General features: G+C 36.1%; 1 pseudogene; it reads right to left on the reverse strand.

The window, feature by feature from the left end:
* LOC113268079 (Y-box-binding protein 1-like) overlaps window positions 1–18497 on the reverse strand; it is a 29070-nt pseudogene extending 10573 nt beyond the window's left edge.
* Window positions 18498–24675: the final 6178 nt, after the last annotated feature.

Raw genomic sequence — 24675 nt, forward strand, 5'->3', positions numbered from 1 at the left:
TGCCCTCCGGGTGATTTTAGTGCATACTCAAGTTTGTGAACAATGTCATAAAGCCTTATGAAGAGTTGTAATTTTTCTAATTAAGTAAATTAGGTTTGTTCATTAACCAGTTACAACCAAGAGGTTATGCTGAAGGTAGAGAATTATATCTATGATTCTTTTGTATATACCCACGATCTAGATAAATGTAAAACATGCACCGAGTTCTCCATAGTATGTGCTGCTTAACTTGCCGCTGTGTATTTGAAGGTGATTTGTATGCCTAAAATGATAGAATACCAGTCATGTTCATCCTGTACTAAGTCCCTTGCCACTTAGGTGTTTCTTCTGTAGTAGAGGTGAATAGGGATAGATAAATCCCTGCCATTCACTTATTCAACAACTATTCATTGAGTGTGTACTAGGTGCCCAGTATTATTCTGAATTGTTAGGATACCCAATGAGCAAAATAGACAAAGATCCTTGCTCTAGAAGAGATAACCTTCTTATGGGGGAGTCAGAAAAGAAGCAATAAACATTAAAGTATGAATTATGTATTATACGTGAGAATGATAAGTACTATAGAAACTAGAGAGCAGGCAGGGTAAAGAGATTCAGAATTGTGGAGGAAGAGGGGGTGAGGGAAGCCATTTGCAATATTGAATAGAGTAGATAGTATAACCCCCAGAGAGAAAGTGAGATTTGAGTGGAAGGAGGTGGAAGAGAAAGCTAAGCAGGTGTCTGTGTGAAGGGCTGTCTGTATGGAGAGGGAAAGGGAATAAAGCCTGTAAAGTAGGAGCATGCCTGGGGTGTTTGAAGACCATAATGGTGGCCAGTGTGGATGGATCAGTGTGCACAAGCATGAGCAATGTGAGCAAAGGGGAGGTGAGGGAGATAGTGGAAGACCTTGCAGTCTGTGTAGAAGGATCTGGGCTTTTACTCTGAGTCTAATAGGAAGACATTGGATTGATATGATCTGACTTACCTCTTAAATGGATCACTCGTCGCTGGGTGAGATCAGACCGGAGTACAACAAGGGTAATAGCATTAAATCAGAAGTCTCTTGCAATAATCTAGGAAAGAAAGAATGATTGTTCAGATTAGGGTGCCAACAGAATATCTTGTGTTAAGAGGCTAGATATATTTTGAAATTGGATCCAGTAGAATTTGTTTATGAATCAAGTGTACGTAGGGGGAAAAAAAGAGGAATCACAGTTCATTCTAAGGTTTTTAGCTTGGGCAACTGGAAGGATGTTGGAAAGGACAAAGTATTGAAAATACGAAAGAGATGATTTGTAGTAGTAAGACTATACACAGTATCATCTCTCCCCTTAAGCCTAAAGTGTTCATTCTCAATGTCAAGGAACGCCAGCCCTTTACCCACCCTGTGCCCTATGCCAATGGATGGCTGAGTTTAAGAATCGTGGTATTTATGTCCTTTAACCTGCTCACAGTACTTTCTCTGAAGGATACATACATACCTAATAGATTTTTATTCATTTATTTATATATTTAGTCAACACTGATCCAGCCCTAGGAGATGGGAGGCACTGGTGATGAATTACTAACATGGCAGACAGGGTGCTGCTAATGTGGAGCCCACGGGGAATGAGATAACTTGATCACGCAGGACCCTGTGCTGCGACTTGACAAGTCATTTTATTCCTCTGCCTTTTCCATGCTACCCAACTGGTACCTTAAAAAAGTCAGCCTCCCTCATTTGATGCCAGATCATGACTGATTTTGGAAAAGAATACCTGTAGGATTAAAATAGGTGTGGGCAATGTTGTGTTTCACACTATGAGACAATGTAGGGAAAGGTAACTAACATTCTGTGAAGCCATTAAGGAGAATGGATAATATGAACCTGCCTGAAACGACTCAGGCAAATTACTTCATTCTTTCTGAACAAGTTCTATGCGTATGAGAAACATAAATATGTCTTACATGGCTATAATCATATAGAAAGTTAACAAAGAGATCGAAACTACAACATCTTAAAAAGCAAAAACTGATTTCTTAGTCCCCAAAAGGAAGACCCTAAGTTACATGTAGGAAAATAATAATATTCCCTAGACCCTGATTTATTAAAAAGGCCATTTGTGCTTCCAAATGAGGCTTTTGGTAGGTCTACAGATATTAGCAAAATGATTTCCATGAGAAACCAAAGACTTTATTGACATATTTAAGTTTCCTAGATGATTGAAAATGTTGTATGCTTTAAAGACCAATACCAAAAAAAAGGTATCATTAAAAACTATTATTTCCTGTAGCTACAGACCCATTTTTTTCCCAGTACTTAGGCCTTTGTGATTTCCCTACCCCAAAGTGGGTTATGAAAGAATTTGATGAATTAGATGCAATCTAGGCATCATTTGACAAGATTTTTCTCTTTGTTAGTTCAGAGCACCTTTTTGATACAGAAAGATAAAATAAAAACATTACATTTTAAACTATCCTTTGGGGAAAAATTATATGCCTAAGGGCTGTACCCTTAGAGAAATGATGGCTTCCTAGAATATTGTTACAAGACATATCCCTCCCTCTTCATTCCCTCTCCACCCCCAGCAATAACACAAACAAAATAAATAAATAAATATTGCAGAAGAACTACTTTCAGAGGCATGATTTAGCCAAGTCAAGTGCAATATGTATCATCGTACAGCACTACAGGCATACTTGGAAAAATAATTTTATAGTATCAGTTCCATAGCCACGAACCCTTCTGTGCAACACTGCCTGGGAAGCACAGCTAGCTTGGAGTGCCAGCTGTCAGTCAAAACCTTGACAATGTGCCAAACCTGTGCCGAGCACCATGGCTTTCACTATAGGACCTCCAGGGAAATGTATGTATTTGTGTGAATGTGTTTCCAGAAAATCCTGAAAATTCAGGAAATTCTAATAGGTAGGGTAGAGAAGGTATGTGGAAGAAGAGACAGATTTTCTAGGAGAGATTATTATATGAAGGCTGACCTAGGATAATCTTCGAAATGGAAGAATGCAAAACTGGTTCTAACTGTTCTAGTAGGTATCTGTGTACTCCACAGCAATAACTATACAGTAACGTGTACATTACCAGCAATGCATCTAGGTTTCAGTTTGATCTTTGAAAAGATCCAGGTCATTGTTTTAGAATATGATGCATTTATGCATGTATGTTTGTTTGCATGTATGCACACACGCAGTCCACATAAACCAGTACAGACATGCAGGGGTCAACTGATACGGGAATCCTGAACCTTCTCAAATCAACAGATAAGATTGGATCTATTCTGAAAAGGAAAGCACAGTCTATTTTGTGTGGTTTATGTCCTTATAAAGCTGAAGATCCTCTCTGGATGCCTAAACTCAGTTTCCAAGGACAGTCTCTGCTTCACTCTGGCACATTATGCTTATCACAGAATTATGTTTTCTTCAAAGTTATTACTTGAGAGAAGAACAGATGCCAAATATATATATATATATATATATATATATATATATATATATATATTTCCGAATATCTAATTTTTCTTCACAGATCAAGTAAATTTTTTTAAAAAATTTTTTGAATTGATATTTTGGATGGCATTCAGTGTTCTTCTCTTTAAATTTTAAGAGTCCTGGATATCTTGCCAAGCATATAACCCAAATTGTATTGGAACTGCAACACTTTAATAAGAAGCTTCAGATATTGCCTCCCCCACCCCCACGTGGCAGGCCTCTCATTTATTGGAGCCATCTTTTACCAAGCTGCCAACTTCCCCTTTTGCTAAATGCTCATAAAACTCCATCTTCTCATTGACTCTGATCTTGAGTTCACATTTTGTTCCTCAAGGATCCATTCTCTGAATCTGATCATCTTTTTTTTCTTTTTTGTTTTTGCCACTCACATCCTACACACTGTACCTAATGTCACTCGAGAATCATCTTTACCTCTTGGAGACATTGCCATTTACATTACTAGGACAGGGGCTCTAGATGTAAAGGCTCTGTCCTTCATTCAAATAGCAAAAGCAGTCTTATTAAATTGGAGTTACAGCCAGCCACAATGAACTTCTCTTCAGACCAAACACCTCTTTTATCCTGTCTGCCCTTTCTTTCTGAAAAGAATGTTAGCGTAAGTAGTAGTGACAGGTCTGGAGAAGATGAATTTCATAATATTGCGGAAAAGAACAATAATAAAAGAAACATTTCACTCCATTTTTACTGACTCCCCAGAGAATACATGAAATTAAATGAGTTATTTAAATAAAGCACACTAGGTCAATGATTCCAGTGCAAAAAAAAAAAAAAAAAACACCACCACCACCACCAACAACAACAAAAAAACCCAGTAGCTTCATAAAGGAGAAAAAGTATTTTTTTTTTCTTTTTTAAGGCAGAAGTTCCGTTTCTTCAAAAGAAATCTTAAGTAGAGGAGGACCAATGTAAAGTTTGCCAGCTTTTCTACTCAAAAAATATGGAGGTGAAAGTTGGAGGCCTTCCCTCCCACTCACAAAGTCCTCAAGTCTCCTCAATGTCAGCAGTGAAGGACTTTATTAAAATCACTGAGGAATCTCAGAGCATGTTTTGAAAACAATAGTGTTAAGAGATACCAAGCTCTGAGGGCAATGTTTAAGATTTGGGAAAATCTCCTGATGATGTAACTTACCTGGTAATTTCTTAAAATTATTACCTGAATATCTTTGCTTCAAAAGAAGAAATATTTAGGGGGAAAACGGCATTATAGATAGGTTTGCCTATCCGATTGTATATTAATATTTCCAAGAATGGGCCCAAAACTGCATAACTCATTGCCACATTGAACTATATTCTGTTTAAAGAGCGTGGTAAAGTGTAGTCAGATTCCAAAAGTATCACTTCAGCTGTGGTTCTCAAAGGACAAATATACAAGGTGACCTAATACCAAGCAGTAGATCCTCCTGTGGAAGTAAGTTTTGCAACTGGTTTTATTTTGGCACAAATGGCAGTTATGGTAATTTTCATTGCTCTTACTAATGTCATTTTCCCAGAGATCACTGGGGACCATGAAAGATGGTACTACTTCTGTGATCAAATAGCCTTGTTGAAGTTTTATTTTCCCCCTTTCCATAGAAAAGATTTGATTTGAAGTAAAAATTTCATATATATAAGGTAGTTACATTTTCTTTGATAGGAAAATATAGTTTCTTACTAGGGTTTTTAAAAAATTAACCATTTGCTTTTTGTTTGCTTTTGCTTTTGTTTGTTCTTCCACAAAGACCTATTGTTCTGCATGACACGTTCAATGGTTCAGTGTTGATTTCGGGATAAACTCTAGGGTCTCCAGCTTCCTTCATAAAACTTTTTTTTTTTTAAGATTTTATTTATTTATTTGACAGAGAGAGAGAGACAGCCAGCGAGAGAGGGAACACAAGCAGGGGGAGTGGAAGAGGAAGAAGCAGGCTCCCAGCCGAGGAGCCTGACGTGGGGCTCGATCCCAGAACACCGGGATCACGCCCTGAGCCAAAGGCAGATGCTTAACGACTGAGCCACCCAGGCGCCCCCTTTCATAAAACTTTTGAACAGAACATCTCTATTACAGTCAGGCTCTATCATTTTTGCAGTACTGGATACTTCTGCCTGTACAGTTTGTTGGTGTACACGGGAGCCCATTTTGACAGATTACATTTGCTGCTCCTTATGGAGGTACTAAATCAAATGCCTACTGATATTTCAGCCATTTCAACATCATGTTCTAATTAAACTTGTTCAGTCGATGGCAGTCACCATGTTTTGAAATCATATAATATTTAATCAGTAGTTCTCATATGATGCATACATACCATGCAAGGAGAAAGAATCGTGCTCGTGCTTAAACATGTTAAAAGATGCTGTTGATTATGAAGTCTTAAAAACAACTTTTCATTTGAAGAAAACCAGTTCAATGTCTAGGTAGAAAATCCTGACTGAGAATATCAGAGGAAATGATAAAGAAATAACTTTGATTTTACTTTTGAGTAAGATTCAACAAATTATCAACCTTTGGAAAGGGGAGCAGAAATTCCAAAGAATATGATCTATCCGTTGAGATAATATTAAAATAGGTGTGAGGATAGAGTAACTAGACAGTGCTCATTTCTCATCAGTTTTTTTCATGAGAGTTTATTTATTTGGTGTCAATTTTAATAGTTGAGAGTTATGAGTTAGAGACAAAGTCTCTTCAATGCTGGAGAGATACTGGATTACCATCAGTTGCCTTTCTTTGGTCTCCCTGGGCAACAAGGATATGAAGATCAAATAGGCAGGGAATTTCAACAGAATTTCAATATTATAAATACAGTATTAAAGTAAATGAAATAACATTTAAAAAACTGGGTCATACTGAGAGTTAACTCAGTCACCTCATTCTTATCTTTGTGTGTCTGACTTATTTCACTTAGCACAATGTCCTCAGGATGCATAGATGCTTTCACAAATGGTAGGATTTTCTTGTTTCACGTAATTGTGAAATTTTTCAGTCATTATTTTTTCAAATGCTTTTTCTCCTCCATTTACCTCTCTCCATTTACAAATATATTTAGCATTTGATATCCCACAGTCCTTAAGTTTCTATACATTAATTTTTTTTTCTTTAAATGTTCTTAAGATTGGAAAATATTATTGATCGAATTTATTGACTGCCATCTCTATTCTGCTGGTAAGCCCATCCAGTGAATTTTTAATTTCAGATATTGTATTTTTTGGTTCTTGATTTTGTATTTAATTATTTTTTAATAGTTTCTAGTTCTTTGTGAGATTTACTATGAGCATGTTACCCTTTACCACATTCAGAGTGTTTTTAATTGCTAATAAGTCTAAAGTCTTTTTCTGTTAATTCCAATATCTGGATCATCTCAGAGTTGACCTCTGTTAAGTATATTTTTTCTTGAAAATGTATTGCCTTCTCCTGTTTTATTTATGTCAAGTGTATTTTTATTTTTGTGTCCTGAACTCTGTGAATGTAGTATCATGGAAACTCAGGATTACTTTATATTATTACAGAGTGTTGATATTTTTGTTTTAGTGTGCAGTAGTTTTATTGGACTAGAATTTGTAGTCTTTATCTTTTGGATTGTGATTCAAATCTCATTTTCCCCCTTTAGCATGGCTGTTTGCTACCTGCCCCCCACATGCATGGTCAGAGCTGTCAGAGACTTAGGTAGAATGTATACACAGAATTTAGGACTCCCTTTGCTGTTTATTCCATTTCTGTGATTCCCTCTTTACTTTCCAATGGCTGTGGTTACCCTCATCCTTGACTTCTGGTCCATCAGGTCAGAAAGATCCTGGGTACCAGTGTTTTAGATGCTGTATGTAGCATCCTGACTGCAGCTGGACTCAGAATAAAAGCTAAAAATATAGAAAACTCACACCTTCTGGTCTCTTCTTCTAAATTGTGGCTATCATCCAGAATCTCTCTGCTTTTGTTTACTGTTCAGAGACTTCAAGAAGGGGTGTGTGTGTGTGTGTGTGTGTGTGTGTGTGTGTGTGTTTCCCAGAGCTTATAGCTATTGTCTATAGGAGAGTCAGTCTGTTAGTAGTTTACTCAACCACAGTGGAAACAAAACTTTCATTAGCATAACACAAATACAGCAAATTTTTGTATTGGCTAAGGAAGGTCAATATTTTGCATATATGTGGTTGTAAAATTTCTACATTTATTTTGGTAGATATTTAAATAAATCTGTGTCATTTATAAGTAGTATTTTTTTCAAGTATTTAAGGAAAATCTATAATTTAGGAAGGTACTAATATTATTTAATTAACTTATAAGTGGGAAAATTTAATAAATATCGCACTATATAGCCCCCAAATATTTCATCAAATCACAATCCTTAATGAGAGATCAGAAAAATACATAATATGATTTCAGTGGTAAACATTAGAAGCATTATTATTAAATTCAGGAACATGAAGATTATATACACCTTCTTACTGAACTAATTCAGTTAGACAAGACAAAATTTATAATATCTACCTATTAAAAAAAGAGGAGGGACAACTTTCAAATTTTGTCTGAATATTTTTTAACAATACTCCAAATGAATTAAATAAGAAAGTATTAGGAAAAAAATATAATTTGATAATTTAGCCAATTACTGAATGAATCTACAGAGTACATGATTTTTAATATTATAATAATAGCCAATGAGAAAATATAATAAAGTAATTAATAGTATTATAAGAAATAGAAATCTACATCTTCCCAAGAAATGTGTAACACTTATTAAAACTCTACAAAACTTTACTGGGGGTCATTTAAACTAATTTAAGGAAGGCAAAAATTATAAACATATTATCCATAAAAAAACCTATAACTTTAATGATATCTCAGTTAAATATTATTTCAGGAAATGGTTTTTTGCTGATTTGCAAACTAATTTTAAAGTTCACCTAGAAACATAAATATGTTAGAAGAGCCTGGGAAGGGACGCCTGGATGGCTCAGTAGGTTGAGCATCTGCCTTCAGCTCAGGACATGATCCCGGGGTCCTGGGATTGAGCCCCACGTTGGGCTCTCTGCTCAGCGGGGAGTCTGCTTCTCCCTATGCCCCTCCCTGCTCATGTTCTCTCTCTCTCTCAAATAAATAAATTAAATGTTTATTATTTTACTTTATTTTTTTAAAGATTTTATTTATTTGAGAGAGAGAGAGAGCACAAGTTGGGGAGGAGAAGCAGACTCCCTGCTGACCAGGAAACCTGATGTGGGGCTCAATCCCAGGACCCTGAGATCATGACCTGAGCCGAAGGGAGACACTTAACCAACTGAGCCACCCAGATGCCCCATAAATAAAATCTTTAAAAAATATAAATAGCTTTCTAAGTAGATGATCAATAGCCTTAAAAAAAGAAGAAGAATAAAAAGAAATTCTGGAAAGAGGGATAATGAGGGAGAGAATGTCTTGTCAAGTTAAAATATAGTACTTAAAACAATTGGGTATTGAAGAGAGAATATACTAAATGATAACTGGAAGAAATTATCAGTTACCAAAATAGACCTAAATATATATGATCATTTAATGCTTAATAAAGTTGGCTTTTTAACACAATGGTAAAATGGATTTGTTTTCTAAATGTTAATGAAACAAATGGCTTGCTTTTTTGAGAGGGAAAAGGAGAGGTAGATTTATAATTCACTGATTATTCTGAAAAAAAAATCCAGATAGATCAGATATTTAACAGATTTTCAGTGTGTGTTATTAATGATTGACTTTTACCTGTGTTACATAGATTTGTAGGAGTTCTGGAAAGATAACACTGACATGAAGAGAATGAGGTATGGGGACTGCAAATGCTGCCCATCATTTATCCTGCAAATTAGGAAGCCCCATAAGTATATCTCTGTATTTTAAATTATATTCCAGGAGATGTAGGATTTGTTGATCAACATGAATAAGATTCTGGTCACCTATTGTTGGAAAAGGTACCAGCATGGAGGGAAAAATGTTACTGAAAGCTACAGGAATTCACATATACTGGGGGAAGGATTGGAAGGAGAAAGTGATAGCAGGGGCACAGTGCTTAAGATTCAAACTAAAGACTCAATTCTCAGATGACCACATTTATACTTCAGAACCACAGGACTTAGGTTTCTTGTAATTCATTGAGATTTACTGAGTCAAAATATAATTTTTTGTCATGGTATTTTTGTATAGCAAAAGATTGCATTTCCATTTTGAAAAAACAAAATCCATTCACTCTTCTTATTCCCACATTCATTTTTTAAAAGATGTATTTATTCATTTTGAAAGAGAGAGAAAGAGAGAGAGAAAGCAGGGAGATGGGCAGAGGGAGAGAATCTCAAGCAGACTCCATGCTGAGCATGGAGCCAGATGTGGGGCTCAATCTCATAACCCCAAGATCACAACCAGAGCCGAAACTTAGCGCTGGATGCCCAACCAACTGAGCTACCCAGGCACCCCTCCCACATTCATTTTTAATTCATCTCACAACCTCAAAAGTTGAGTTGACCTTCTCCCTTTTTTATATTATTGCACATAACACTTATGTTTTCCATTGTCACTGTCCCCTACTTCAACACGTTTTTCTCTCTGTTCTTTGCCTTTGTCTTTTTTTCTTTTAGTCTTAGAAGAGTGAGTTCACACTTAAGTGATCTCTGCCAGCTCTTGCCATTTTCTTTCCACTGGCTTTGTCCTTAAGTCCCTACCATCTGACTTTCCTCCCCAGCAATTTTCTCCTCCCAAGACCTAATTATTAAAGCCAAAAATATGTTGAAAAACAATGCCTCAGCCCTTCTACTAAGCCTTATGGTCACATTCTTCACAGCTATTTACAGTTCATGAATCATCTTATCCTTCTTAACCAACCCCTCTCCCTCTACAACTCTCCCATCAGCGATAATAGCACCCCACCAATTAAACCTTTCTCTCAAATGTCAACGTTCCTGTTTGAAATACTCTGCCAAATTTCATATTTACAAGAGGGAAGTGAGATTTTTCAAGGAAAAGAAATGGCCAAAAAAGAACTTAAGTGTGAGTTAGAAAAGAAGGCCAATAAAGAAATACTTGCTAGTTGAATCCTGACCCCCTATGTCAGCTTCTACTGCCTTGCGTGGGCATAGTGATCTTGCCAGCGTTTTAGAGCCTATGGTCTATCATTCAAGATGACTTTTTTAGAGCTTTGTGTTCTTGTAGCCTGTGTTTAAAAGCTGTTTTTAATCTTTCAAAATATTAGAGTAAGTAGTAACAAATATTGATAAAAATGTCAAATTATACATGTCCATCATCACAACTTCTGGAGATTTTAATACTTCTCGATCTCCATGGCAAAGTGAATGTGTGAGTCCCAGAAAGTGACAGACCAGTTTACAAGTAACATACCAAAGCTGAAATCCACAAAATCTATAGAAATGTGGACTGGGCCAAAGCTCAGTGAAGGCATGAGACAGAGAGCTCAACATTGACTATTTTAAAATTGTATCATGAATGAGCTCTTCCAGTCAATTTCAGAATAGCTAATCAACTCTTGTTAATATATTCATAATTGGGTGAAGTATTCAGAAAAACCCGATGTATATGACCAGCTTATGGATGGACCTCGTGGGCTTCCTTCCAAAAAAGACATCACCAACCTGCTGGACTTGAATCAATTAGAGAAATAAAGGATCCAGCTAGACTATGACTCTGGGCAGAGACACAGATAAAATCTAGGCAGGAACCCAGTGTAGAAGAGAGATCAGATGTAGTGAATGCTCTTGGGTGCCATCAAGATTCTCTCTTTGGAACAGAGGCTTTCATTCTCCCTATCCACTAGGATGTGATTCCTGTTGATGGCTTACAGCTGAGTTCCTCCCCAGGCTTTGCCTCAGGATAAAGGGATATATCTTGTCAAACTTACACCTCTTCCCAGGTAGCCTACATCTAATGGCCTCTGATGTGGGGATACAAGGACCCAGCCTCTTTCCTCACATTGGGAAAACTCAGAAAGGCCAGTCAAGGGCCAGGGTTCACTGTGGAATGGGCTGAGGCTTTTGCTACTGCATCATAGTTGAGGTTCCCTCTGAAATAAATCCTGCTTTCTTCATTTCCTTTTTGTCACCAAGTACACCATTATGGACTGAATGTTTGTGTCCCCACCCAAATTCATATGTTGAAATCCTAATCCCCAGTGTGATGGTATTAGGAGGTGGGGCCTGTGGGAGGTGAGATTAGTTCACAAGGGTAGAGCCTTCGTGAATGGGACTAGTGCCCTTATAAAAGAGACTCCAGAAAACAATCTGGAGTCCTTACCCTCTGTTAGAACACAGGGAAAGGATGACTATCTATGAACCAAGAAGTGGGCTCTCTGCAAACATCAAATCTGCTGGCACTGTGATCTTGGGACTTCCCAGCCTGTCTATTGTTCCTAAGCCGCCCAGTCTATGCATCCTACTATAGCAGCCTAAACTAAGACAAACACTCCCTGATAAACTTCCTACATCGTAATCATTCTCACTGTTTGTTCTTGGGGAACCCAAGCTAAGATATTAGGATTGGGTTCCAGTGCTATGGTGGGTAAGAAAAATGTTAGAGATCATCTAATCAGTCTCCTTTTGCAGAATCCAGGTTGCAGTCCAGTCCATGGACAGAGGCTGCTACTAAGGAATCTGGAACTCATCCCCAGAGCACCCATCTCAGAAAGGCTGGAAAGGGGTTATATGAAAAGAATCAATAGGAAAAAGGAGAGCCAGTCAACAATCTTGTTTGCTTCTTGGAGAAATATGTCTTGGAGTTAAACAAAAATTTTTTTTAAAACCCCAAAAAACAAACGAACAAACAAAAAAATAGAAATGAGCTCTAAATGTGAGCTTGCCTCTTGCTAACTGTCAAAAGTGATTGCTGATATTTTCCTCTACAATACAGAGATGTAGAAGCTGATTTTGAGTACTATATGAGGTAGTATTTGTGAAGTGCTTACAGAAAATAAGGAGCACCTCCTTATATGTTTGTAACTATTACCTCATTTAATTCTCAACATAATATGTAAGGTAGCATCTTTTGTCTGCAACAGTGAGTAATTAAGTAGCATAAGAATGATAGAAAGAAAGAAACCAAAATGTATGCAATAGTCAGTAGGTCACAGTTTGGGAGGAAGAAGAGCTCAATGGCCCAGAAGATCAATTAGCTTTAAGGGACAGACAGAACTTGGAACAGAGGTCTCCTGGAGCTCTTACTCTACTTCATTCTCTAGTACTCAATAAATACTTGAGTCTCTTAAAAATTCATCATGTGAGGCAAAAAAGAAAAATTCTCATAGGCGAATGTTTGAAAGAAAATGGTTTAATAGAAATAAAATAAAAGCCATAAAATCATTTCAATCATTAGGGATGGGGAACTTCTAGAACTATGTTCTTATAAGTTCTCTACCTCCATAAGGTAGCAACCTCTGTCCATGGACTGGACTTCAACCTGGATTCTGCAAAAGGAGACTGATTAGATGATCTCTAACATTTTTCTTACCCACCATAGCACTGGAACCCAATCCTGATATCTTAGCTTGTGTTCCCCAAGAACAAACAGTGAGAATTTCATACTTAAGACAAAGCTATTAGTCACTATACCCATACTTTGAAAAAAAAAAAAAAAGTGATACTGTGTGGGAAGTGTTTTTTTTTCCTAATGGAATACTCCCTTTGCATGAGTGATCATTAACAGAAAGAGACATGGAGGCTCTTATCAATTTTTATTTGCACAGTAATTGAGAAGGAGGGAATTCAGTTTTTTTTCAGTTTTTTATGAAAGGTGCCCTACTTGGTAATTAATTGACAGTGCATTTCATGATTGTTCTATATAAATGGTGTAAGAGATAATCTGTTCCCTTTTTTGGATTATACCTTGATGGCTACTTATTCTGGGGAACAAAAACCTTTTCACATTTTCATCCTAATAACATTAGAAACAACTGGGACATACTGGACGTTAATTCAGTCACCTCATTCTTCCAATCCTGTGTTCCTCTAGCAAATTAACTTTGGTTTTATTGTTGGAGAAGGAGGGGCATAATAATAGAAGGCGACATCAGTAATGTCACTGGCTGATCATCCAGACAGTGCCTTCTGGCCGCACTTTTGTGATATGACATCAGTGTTGCACCTCGCCTTCAGTTTCATGGGCTTTGTAGCGTTTGTTAGTATCCCTAAGATAATCTAAGACAGGGAAATGGATTTATATTCATCAAAATACCAAGAGAACAAAACGTGCATGTATTGATTTCCACTGGAAAAAAAAAAAAAAAGAATAGAATGTTCAAATGAGCCTTATCCTTTTATTCACTTTCTAGAAGCTGCATCTGATAATAATTAGAAAGTTGTTTTTAATTAAAGTAAGGCAGTGAAGTGGGATACTTTCTATAGATTTTTGACATCAGATTTTAATAGTCTTTTGCATCCATCTCCACAGTCAGTACATATGCTAAGCAGACCACAAGCTAATGAGCATTGTCCATAGGACCTCCACCATGAGAAACTGAAGAATAAACTACCAGCTTCTCTTTCTGACTCTGGCATTTCTGTTTCTAATCAACCATCTACCTTCAGTGGCTATCCTTTTCCTTTTAATTTATTAATAACATTGTCTTAGTCACAATTTTAAGCATGCTAATGTAGTCATCTTTTGATAGAAACTACACCCTCATTTCTTGATTAGGACCGCCTATTTCTAAGAAATAATTACTTAGGTGGGTGTTTTTCCATATGGCTGAGTTCATCCATTTACATATTGATTTTCTGCAATCTATTCTCAAAAGTTTAACAGATTTTTAAGTTCTGAAGAAAACTGGTGCTTGTGATCCTAGACTTCCCAGCCCGTCATTGTTCATAAGCCAGCCCGTCTATGGTTTTATATTACTCTCTAGAATGTGACTGAAGAGTTAATCCTTTTATCTATTCCTCCTTTGTGGTTTATAGTCTATACTATCTTATAGTAATTTTAAAACCATTTATATATTCAGTATTTTAAATATATCATCTTTTAACATGGTCCAAAACCCCCAAAAAGGTGATGGGTATTGAGGGCACGTGTTGTGATGAGCACTGGGTGTTATACACAACTAATGAATCGTTGAACACTACATCAGACTAATGATGTACTATATGTTGGCTAACTGAACATAGTAACTTTCTTAAAAAGATCAAAATATAAAGAGAAATATCTTTTGTTCACCTTGGTTCTCCACTTTTCCTACTACTTCCATTCTACAAACACTAGTTAATCTCTCCTGTATCTTTCCACAGTTGTTGGATACAAATAAATGTAAATATATATTTGCTTAGTTTCTCTTACTACACAAATGCTAGATTACTGCATCCACTGCTCTTTCCTTCTTTAAAATTTAGCAAGACGCTTTGGAAAGCTTTTCAAATTCACGCACAGAGAACTACTCATAATTTTTTCCAGCCATATAGTATTCTAGTGTATTAATGTATCATAATTTGTTTAATCAGTTCTTTATTAATTAATATTTAGTCTTTTCTATTCTTTAACAGCAACATGACAGTGAATAACATGAACATATGTCATTTCCTCTTTGCATAACTGGTATTAGACTTGCTATGCCAAAGGACATGTACCAGTGTATTTTTAGAGATATTACCAAATTTCCCTCCATATGGTTTGTACCATTTTATACTCCCACCAGTAATTTATGAAAGTATGTTTCCAGAGCATCTTACCAACTTCTGATTTTTGCCAATTTCTTATGAGAAAGTGGCATCTGATTGGAATTTTAATTTACCTTTCTCTGTAAGATTAGGAGTAGAATTACATTTATTCGTTGAGCAGCTCTTTATTGAGTCTTTACTAAGTGCCAGCCTTATTCTAAGTAGTGGGAATATAAAAGTGTACTGAACAGAAAAAAATCATATAGGTATGTGATTATACAACATATAGTATATTGGATGGTGATAATGATGAAGAAATATAAGTAGAATAAGGTGAAGGGGGAATGAGAGTTAATATAAGATTTCATTGGTAGAATTACATCTGGGCAAAAACTTGAAGAAGAAGAGGGGGTGGCCTAATCAGATATCTGGGGAAAATGAGTTCCAGGTAGAAGAAACAACCAGAGCTAAGTTCTCAAGCAGGGAGAATATGTAGCATCGTGGAGGAATACGAAGGAGTTCAGTGTTACTGGAGCAGAAATGGAGAGGGGAAGAGTGGGTGAAGTTGTCAGAGAGATAATGAAAAGCCACAGTGCACAGGGCTTTGTAGACAAGTTAAAGGATTTTGGCTTTCATTCTGGAAGAGATGGAAAGCTGTTGAGAAATTTGAGCAAAAGAAAGACATGAATTTGAACTGACACATATTTTAAAAGGATTCCTCTAATTGCTATTAGAATTGACCATCCAGAGCAATGATGGAAACAGAAAGGCCAGTTAGAGGACTAGTGCAGGAATCCTATAGACATGATGGCAGCTTGGCCCAGCCTGGTAGTGGTAGACCTGGGCTGTCAGCTTCTGGGTATATTTTGATGATATAGCAAAGAAGACTTCCTGAAGTTTTGGATATGCAGTGTAAGGGAAATAAAGGCGTAAATTACTCTTCCAAGTTTTCTGGCCTGAGCAAGTGGAAGGATGGAATTGCTATTACCTGGATTAATTTTTAGACCTATTTGTATTTCCTTTTTTTTTTTTTAACTGAACTCTCTATTCATATTCTTTGCTTCTTTTTCTATTGTGAGTCTGATCTTTTTCTTAAAGCTTTCAAGATTATCTGTCAAAAAATTACCCGTTCATAGGTAATATGAATTCAAAATATACCAGTTTATTTTTTTTTTGCTTATGTTATTTTTTTAAAAGATTTTATTTATTTGTTTGCCAGAGAGACAGCCAGTGAGAGAGGGAACACAAGCAGGGGGAGTGGGAGAGGAAGAAACAGGCTCCCAGCAGAGGAGCCTGATGTGGGGCTCGATCCCAGGACTCTGGGATCATGCCCTGAGCCGAAGGCAGGCGCTTAACGACTGAGCCACCCAGGCTCCCCTGCTTATGTTATTTTTTAATGTATTTTGCTTTTCTTTTGTTTATTTAAAGGCATGAAGATGTCCTTTTTAAAGTTACTTGAATGTATCCATTTTAATGGCTCCTGAATTTTTAGTCAAAATGAGAAATGCTGTTCTTGCTCCAAGGTTAGGAATAATGCATTATTTTATGGTTTTAGTTTTATACATTTGCATCTTTAATCCCTTAGAAATTGATTCTGGTGAAGGATGGAAGGTATGAATCTGACTATGTCTAGATGACTGTCCAGTTGTCCTAAGACCATTTATTGAATTAACTGTTTTTTCTTCACTGATTATATATGCTGCCCTTCATAGGTCAGATTCCTAAATGCACTTGGGTCCAATTGTGGCATTTCTATTTTGTTCCTTTGGTTTTCATCTCTGTTCATGAGACATGACCATAAAGTCTTATTTATTTAGACTTTGTAATCATTTTAATAAATGGTATGACTAAGCCCATCTCTCTGATCTTCATTTTCATAGTTTCCTGTCTATTTCTGTTATTTTTCCCTCTGAGCTTTAGAAGCACCTTGATTATTTGCAAAAAAGAAAAGAAAGTGCTGTTCTCTTATTTAAATCATGTTAGAACTATACATTAACTCAGAGAAAATTGGCATCTTTATATTTTAAGACTTTCTATCAGAATATAATCTGTATTTGCATTTGTTTCTGCTTTTTTTCTTTTTAATGGGAGATGTTAAACATTTCTCCATATGAATCTTGTGCTTTTCTTGTTAAGCATATCATCTTTTTTTTTAAATCAGTCTGTTCCTATTAAAAATGAGAGCATTTTTCTTTTACCATAAATCATCAAAGTGGTTTCTGTTTTATATATTGAATGGTATTGATTATATTGATCTTATACCCTGTTGATTGCATTTTAATGCAGTTTGTGTGGTTTTTCAATGGGTTCTATGGTAGGCTTCAGTATCAGATAATTTCTAATGCAATGAGTGATAGTTTAAACTCCTTCTTCCTAATTTCCACCTAATTTTTTAGCTAATATTTTCAGTAAAATTTAAAAAAATATAGTTGTGAAAATGAGCAGACCCTGTGATCTCACCCTCATGTTCCCATGTTATAGAAACCTATAAATTAGATGAGGCACCATGCACTTCCATAGCATTGAGGAACATTCCCTCAGAAAGTTCATCACAATAATGATTATCTGTTCACTCTGTATTTTTCCTTCTATACTGTGAGTTTTTTTAAACCTATATTTTATCTACATTTTATTATTATATCCCCAGGCACATAGCACTCCCTATAAATATATGTTAAATGAATGATGAGACAGCTTAACAAAGATTATATATCTCTGCTTAAGGAACTTATGTAACAATATTTAAACATCTTTTTGTCTCTACATGTAAGTGCTTCTTCATTTGAGATGGTGTGCTACAGTACACAGAGCAAAGGGCTCAGAGCCCAGCACATTTCACTGCTTTCCCTTCTGGCTCTGTGATTTGGGGGATAAGTCTTAATCTTTCCAATACTCAATGCATGAAATGCAAATAATGTATCATCAAAGAATTCCTCTGAAGAACAAATGAAGATGTTGTGTCCAAAATGAAGATCAGATTCTTTTTTTTTTTTTTTTTAAGATTTACTTATTTATTTGAGGGGGGATGCACAGGGAGAGGGGAAGAGAATCTTAAGCAGACTCCATGCTGAGCCCAGAGCCCAATGTGGGGCTTGATCTCATGACCTGAGATCAGGGTCTGAGCTGAAAGCAAGAGTGGGATCCTTAACCAACTGTGCCACCCAGGCACCCTGCTGTGGCAAAATTCTAAAGCCTCATGTTCTCTTCAAACAGGGTTTCTGCAGGGCAATATTGATTCCACGTGATGGTACTTTTGTTCTATTTCCCCACAGGTATGAATTGCTGGCATTTTGTCAGTGTTGAAGTAAACTCACCCCCTGTATCTCACCCTTTTCTGTGGGAATAGCTTTCCTTCCTCCTCGTCTGGGTACGCAGTTTGGAATTCTCTTCTGATGAATCACTTCGTACCTATCTGACTCGAACTTCTCTATACTCTCCATGCCTCCTATTTATTGAGGACAGTGTTAATAATAAATCTCTCCTCAAAAAGAAGAGAACTATTTCACTGTGATTCCTGAACATGGCCCTTTGGAGTTCAAAAAGGAATCTCAAGACAATGCAGCCCTCCTATCCCCCCTTTCGTTGGGGAAAAGATGGGCGGTTAATATGTAGAAAACAGTGGCTTGACTTGCAGCCAATACTCTCAGTGATCAGATACTTCCATTTTCTGAGGCAATTCTTTTTCATTTAAATGAAGACTAAAACAGAAATAAGGCAAAGCCATGCTCATGAAATCATATTACAAACGGGGAGACAACATCTCATCTTGCATGACACTTCCTCACCCGGTTTCTCATCCCGCTCTGATCCACAGGTTAACAGACATGATAATTTATTCTTCATAGGAGGCATTTCTACCTATTGCTACCGATTGCTCTCTGAAAATTGAAAATAGCAGCCCCACTACCATCCTTCAAAGGCTGAACAGAAAGCGGAATTGATTTAAAAGAAGCCCAACTACATGAAAGTCTGAGAAATATGACATGGTCATCATTCCTCTCAGCAAATTGCTGATTGCTCAGTAAAACTTGCAGGGGGTGGGAGGTGATGCTTCCAGGCTACAGTAATTAGAGTAGAATGGTTTGGAGAAACTACTGGAAGGCTATGATGAAAGGCCAGGAGCATTGTGGCTTTATTAGGAAAATGCCAAACAGTGCTAACAGTGTCTGCAGAATTGGATTACCATTTTTATTCTGGGCTCCAGCGGGAGAAAATAGCCAATTAAAGCATTCAGTACTAGGAGTACCATGCTGAGCATTTAGTTAAAAGATATGCTCAGAGATTATTTTGTCATTCAGCACATTGCCCTTCACTCAGTCCTAATGTCCTAATAACCAGAGGGTAGGAAGGAAGGGGAAGGGACACAACTTTTTCTTCTGGAAAAGGGACCCACCCATAGTTTGATTCAGAGTCCGGAATTTACATTTTAGTATTTTTATATTTTTTGTTTATTTTAGGTATATTTTATATTGAAGTAAATCAGCAGGGAGGAAATTATGACAACTAAAGAAGGTGTATAGGATGGAAAGGAGGAGAAATGGAGGGAGCGAGGGAGGAAAGGAGAGAGGAAGGAATGTTTCAAGTAGATGCCATTCAGGAAACATGTGTGGTGACGTTTTATCACCTTTCCATTTAACCAAGGCTAAGTGGAGTTTTCTTGAGCACTCCTGTATAGTCATTTGCCAAAATGTCAAAATGCAAGCTGTTACTATTTAACCTTTAGGGAAGCTTAATGAAGAACTTAACACAGTTTTCTTTCTGCATATTTCTTTCTGTTTTCCGTGTCCTACATCAGGCAGGCTGAATTACACGAGAAGAGATAATAAAGGAAATTAAGAGAGCCGTTTCTGTCCCTGGCAAGTGAATGACCTTCCTGTTTTTCTGTTTCTTCATGAGAAAATTCCATTGATAATATTAGCCGTATGCATTTGTCGAGGTGCCTCCGTAGGCCCCTCTATCCCCTGGTCCTCGCTGCGCCTGAATACCATGGGAGGGTTTTGGTTTTATTCTTCTTTGCTCCACCCCCTGTCATGCTAGTTATCTAGTTCTGCTCCTACCTTCCCATGTTGGACATGCAAATAATTTATGTGATCATAGTCAGCCCCACATAAACTTTATTAATTCCCCAAATAATGATGTATCCTGCAAATTCATATACCAGGGTCATGAAGTAAATTATATGAAATACACTATTTCGAGTGAATTAATACACTTTCTCAGGGCTTCCACTTCCATTATCAGATGGAAATTCCAGCTCCTCCATTTATCCAAATCTCTTAGAAAAAATATACAACTCTATACTGTTTGCATATAACTTAGAAAAACAATTGCTATGATACAGCCTAAGACACATTTTGCTTAATAATACTTTGTTTAAAGCATTTGACTTGTGCTGAGAGAAATTTAAGGGTCTTTGCAAGCAAAAATCAAAGTGATTAAAACAGCATGGAAATAAGTGACTTAGAAGTCTTGGAATGTGCTGAAAACCCAACATACAGGTCAACAGCAAACAGAGGTTTTATGAGTTGTGAGCTCCCAGAATATTGTAGGCTCCAGATATATCAGTCTTTTTTCCCCCCTCTCCTCATTGCCATTAGCCTCTTGATTTTGCATTTCTACTTTCCTTTCCTTCACTTATCTGTGATAGGAAGTATGTTTATGGCAACCAACAAAAATTACAAAACATATTGTTTCCCAATTATTCACTTTATACTTTTCATTACATTTCCAATAAAATTTACATTTTCATTAGAAAATTCTCAGTTCATATTCCCATCATTTGATTTTCATGAAGCTATGAAAATTCCAAGTGATATGACACAAAATTAAATAGTATCTTAGAAGTAAAAGATATGAGTCCAAACTTCAGCTGACAGTCCAATCCCAGTCCTTTTCTGTATCGCCTGAAAGATAACTGCTCATCCTCCTTTAGCAACCTTCCTCACATGACCACATACTCACTTCTCTGTCAGTTTTCATATTAAATAGCTTCATATATCATTAAATTAAATGTTATTTCTCTCTAGCTCTTATTCATTGGTTTATTCTCTTCATATATGATATTATTTGAAGTATTTGAAGATAGCTATTAATCTTCTAAGATTTCTGTTCTTTAGGCAGAAGGCCCCAGATGTTCCCTTGTTCATACATAATATGTCATTATGTCCATTCTTGTCCATTGTGTCACTGCTAAGTGTAGTTGAACTCTTGTTTCTCATTTTCTGTATACTCACACCCTGTAAATTCTGCCAAAGACTAGGTAATAAATTTAGCAGGCAAAATCACATATAAACTTGTATTACAATTGTATTCAAATAAAATGCAGAATATTATATATATTTTATAAGTTCACGACTATAAAAAAATATTTTCAGGTAAATGGGAAATATTTTCCTTTTGATATTATATTATCTGATAAATAAAGCAGTCTTCCATTGAAAAAGAGTTCCTTGGATATAAAACTATTCTCCCCATAAAAATTTTGGCTCTTAACTTGAATTTTTTAAAAAAGGTTTGTTTCTTCTCACAAATTTACAAACATAAATTGCTAATATGATAAATATCTAAATGTAAAAATTCTATGAAATATTAGCAGAATGTATAGGAAAAGGTATTTGTGATTTAGGGGAGCGAAAGGAGGACCACTTAGTGATAAAGCAAAAAGCCACTAGGAAGTAATAATTGCAGCTACACCACATTTTTAAAACTTATATAACACAAAAGACAATTAAATTTTAAAAGTGAAAAAGTATGTCATATATACATAATATGTAAAAGAAAGGATTAATGTCAACAATATATAAAGAGCTCCCACAAATCAATAAGAAAAAAGAAAAATGGACAAATGAACAAGAATTCACAGAGAAATAAAGATAGCCAATAAACATATCATAAACTATCTAATATATCTGATAATTAAGATAATGCAAATTCATGCAGTTATTAGGTATCATGTTATACTTCTCAACACAGGGAAAAAGAGAAGTTTGATAGCAAGTGTGATCCAGAGTAAAGGGACATAATCTTTTCTGTGATTTGTGTAATATAGATTGTAATAGTCATTTTTAGTAATAGGTATTAAATTTTAAAATTGTAATAGCTCAATTTAAAATTACCCTAGCAATTGTCATAGAAGAACTCATTCACATGTACTAAGAGATTATACATTACAATACTTTTGTGATAGCAAAATAAAGGAGAGAGAAAGAGAAAGAAGATGTGAAATGGAAGGCAGGCAAAGATAATTCAACATCAGTATAATTGCATGACCTGAAGAAGAAAAACAAAGTAATGAAACAAAAATATGTAAAACTGTAATCAATGAAAAGATTGCATAAATAAAAGAAGACCTAAATCTACATATTGAAACAGTCAGGTAGATACCTTAGAAAATTAACCCCAAACTAAGATATATCCTGTCATGATCAGAATATTTAATTCAGAATAAATTATGCAGAAAAGTCACACCAGAACCAAGTTAGTATGGATGTTACCATCACATTTATCCACATCTCTGATAAAGTAGGTATTTGATTCTGAGGAAGAATGTGTAGATATAATAGGTCAAGTATATAAACAATTAAAATGCACACACCACCGACTCATCAAAGAAAGTCTTCACATGCTAAAAAGAGATGAAGATGATTCAAGATTATCAGAGCTTCTTTCTGCTTCTACTTCTGTTCCCCTTTGTAAATGTCCTGTCTCTAGCTGGGAAACAATCAAATATATATGCAAATGATTTGTTCTTTATTTTTCTTTGATGTGCAGTGTAGATAGTTTATCCCCAAAGACAGTTTAAATTGCCTTATAAAAATTTGTTTTGAAGAGTGGCTGATTGTATCAGAAATGCACGTAGGTGATTAAAATTCAATAGAAGATGTGTTCTTCTTACATAGTGTATATACACACTTATTCATAGTAGTGTGACTTCCTCAATGTTCTAGCTAGCAGTTATTTGTGTATATGTGCATGCGTCCGTGTGACTAAAAGATTCTGCATAACACGTGTACTGCCTCTGTCATTCTTCATCCCATTCCCCAAATACATATTTTATAGTTATTGGTTAAGAAATTGTATATATTTAAGATGTACCAACGTGATGTTTACTCACCATGCTGTACCTTAGATCTCTAGAATTTATTCATCCTACATAACTACAACTTTTTACCCTTTGACCAACATCTCCCCATTTTCCCCACCCACCTTGCCCTGGTAATCACTGTCCTACTCTCTGCTTCTATGAATTTAATGCTTAGAATTTTTAAGGCTTTATTTATTTATTTATTTATTTGAGAGAGAGAAAGCATGCATGGGGAGGAACAGAATGAGGGGGAGAGAGAGAATCCCAAGCAGACTCCCACTGAGCGTGGAGCCAACTTAGCTTTCATACATAAGTGAGATCATGCTGTGTATTTCTTTCTATGTCTGGCTCAGATTCATTCACAGTGTCTGTTTATTGAAGGCATGTTCATTTTTTTATTTTAAGATTTTATTTATTTAATTGACAGAGAGACAGCAAGGAGAGAGGGAATGCAAGCAGGGGGAGTGGAAGAGGAAGAAGCAGGCTTTCAGTGGAGGAGTCTGACGCAGGGCTCGATCCCAGAACACCGGGATCGCGCCCTGAGCCAAAGGCAGACGCTTAACGACTGCGCCACTCAGGCGCCCCAGGCATGTTCATTTTTGATGCTACTTGTTAAAATCACTTGCACAGATACTCCAAAACATATTCTTGTACTTCTGGGAATTGTGCTTTGTGGGAATAAAGCAGACACTGAATTTCACCCTTATTTGTTTACTTGACATCTTAAACATACAAGATCTAAGATGAAAATGTAAGATTCAGGGGCGCCTGGGTGGCTCAGTCATTAAGTGTCTGCCTTCGGCTTAGGGCGTGATCCCAGTGTTCTGGGATCGAGCCCCACATGAGGCTCCTCTGCTGAGAGCCTGCTTCTTCCTCTCCCACTCCCCCTGCTTGTGTTCCTTCTCTCACTGGCTGTCTCTCTCTCTGTCAAATAAATAAATAAACAAATAAACAAATAAATAAATAAAATTTAAAAAAAAGAAAATGTAAAATTCAGCACACATACTGTTATAAAAGAGAAACTGACATAATAGCATAAATTTCAAAATCATGTCCTGTATTTTTCTTTCTTTATACATATTCTATATCACTATAATTTTCAATATTTTACTTTGTTCTTAAATTGATATTTTGAAGAAAATAGTATTTCAGAGAAAATGATATTTTGAAGAAAATCACAAGATTGTTTACAAAAATTTCATACTCTAAACAAGAAATGAAAAGTTTAAATGTTATACATATTTTCCATTGCTTATTATTAATTACAAAAGACATACAGATGGTCAACAGACACAGGAAAAGATGCTCAACATTACTCATCATCAGATAAATGCAAATCAAAACTACAATGAGATACCACCTCACACCTGTCAGAATGGCTAAAATCAAAAATACAAGAAACAAGTGTTGACGAGGATGCAGAGAAAAAGGAACCTTTATGCACCCATGGTGGGAATGCAAACTGGTGCAGCCACTCTGGAAAACAGTATGGAGGTTCCTCGAAAAGTTAAAAATAGAATTACCCTACAATCCAG

This window comes from Ursus arctos, unplaced genomic scaffold, assembly GCF_023065955.2.
Source record: "Ursus arctos isolate Adak ecotype North America unplaced genomic scaffold, UrsArc2.0 scaffold_8, whole genome shotgun sequence".
Lineage (NCBI taxonomy): Eukaryota > Metazoa > Chordata > Mammalia > Carnivora > Ursidae > Ursus > Ursus arctos.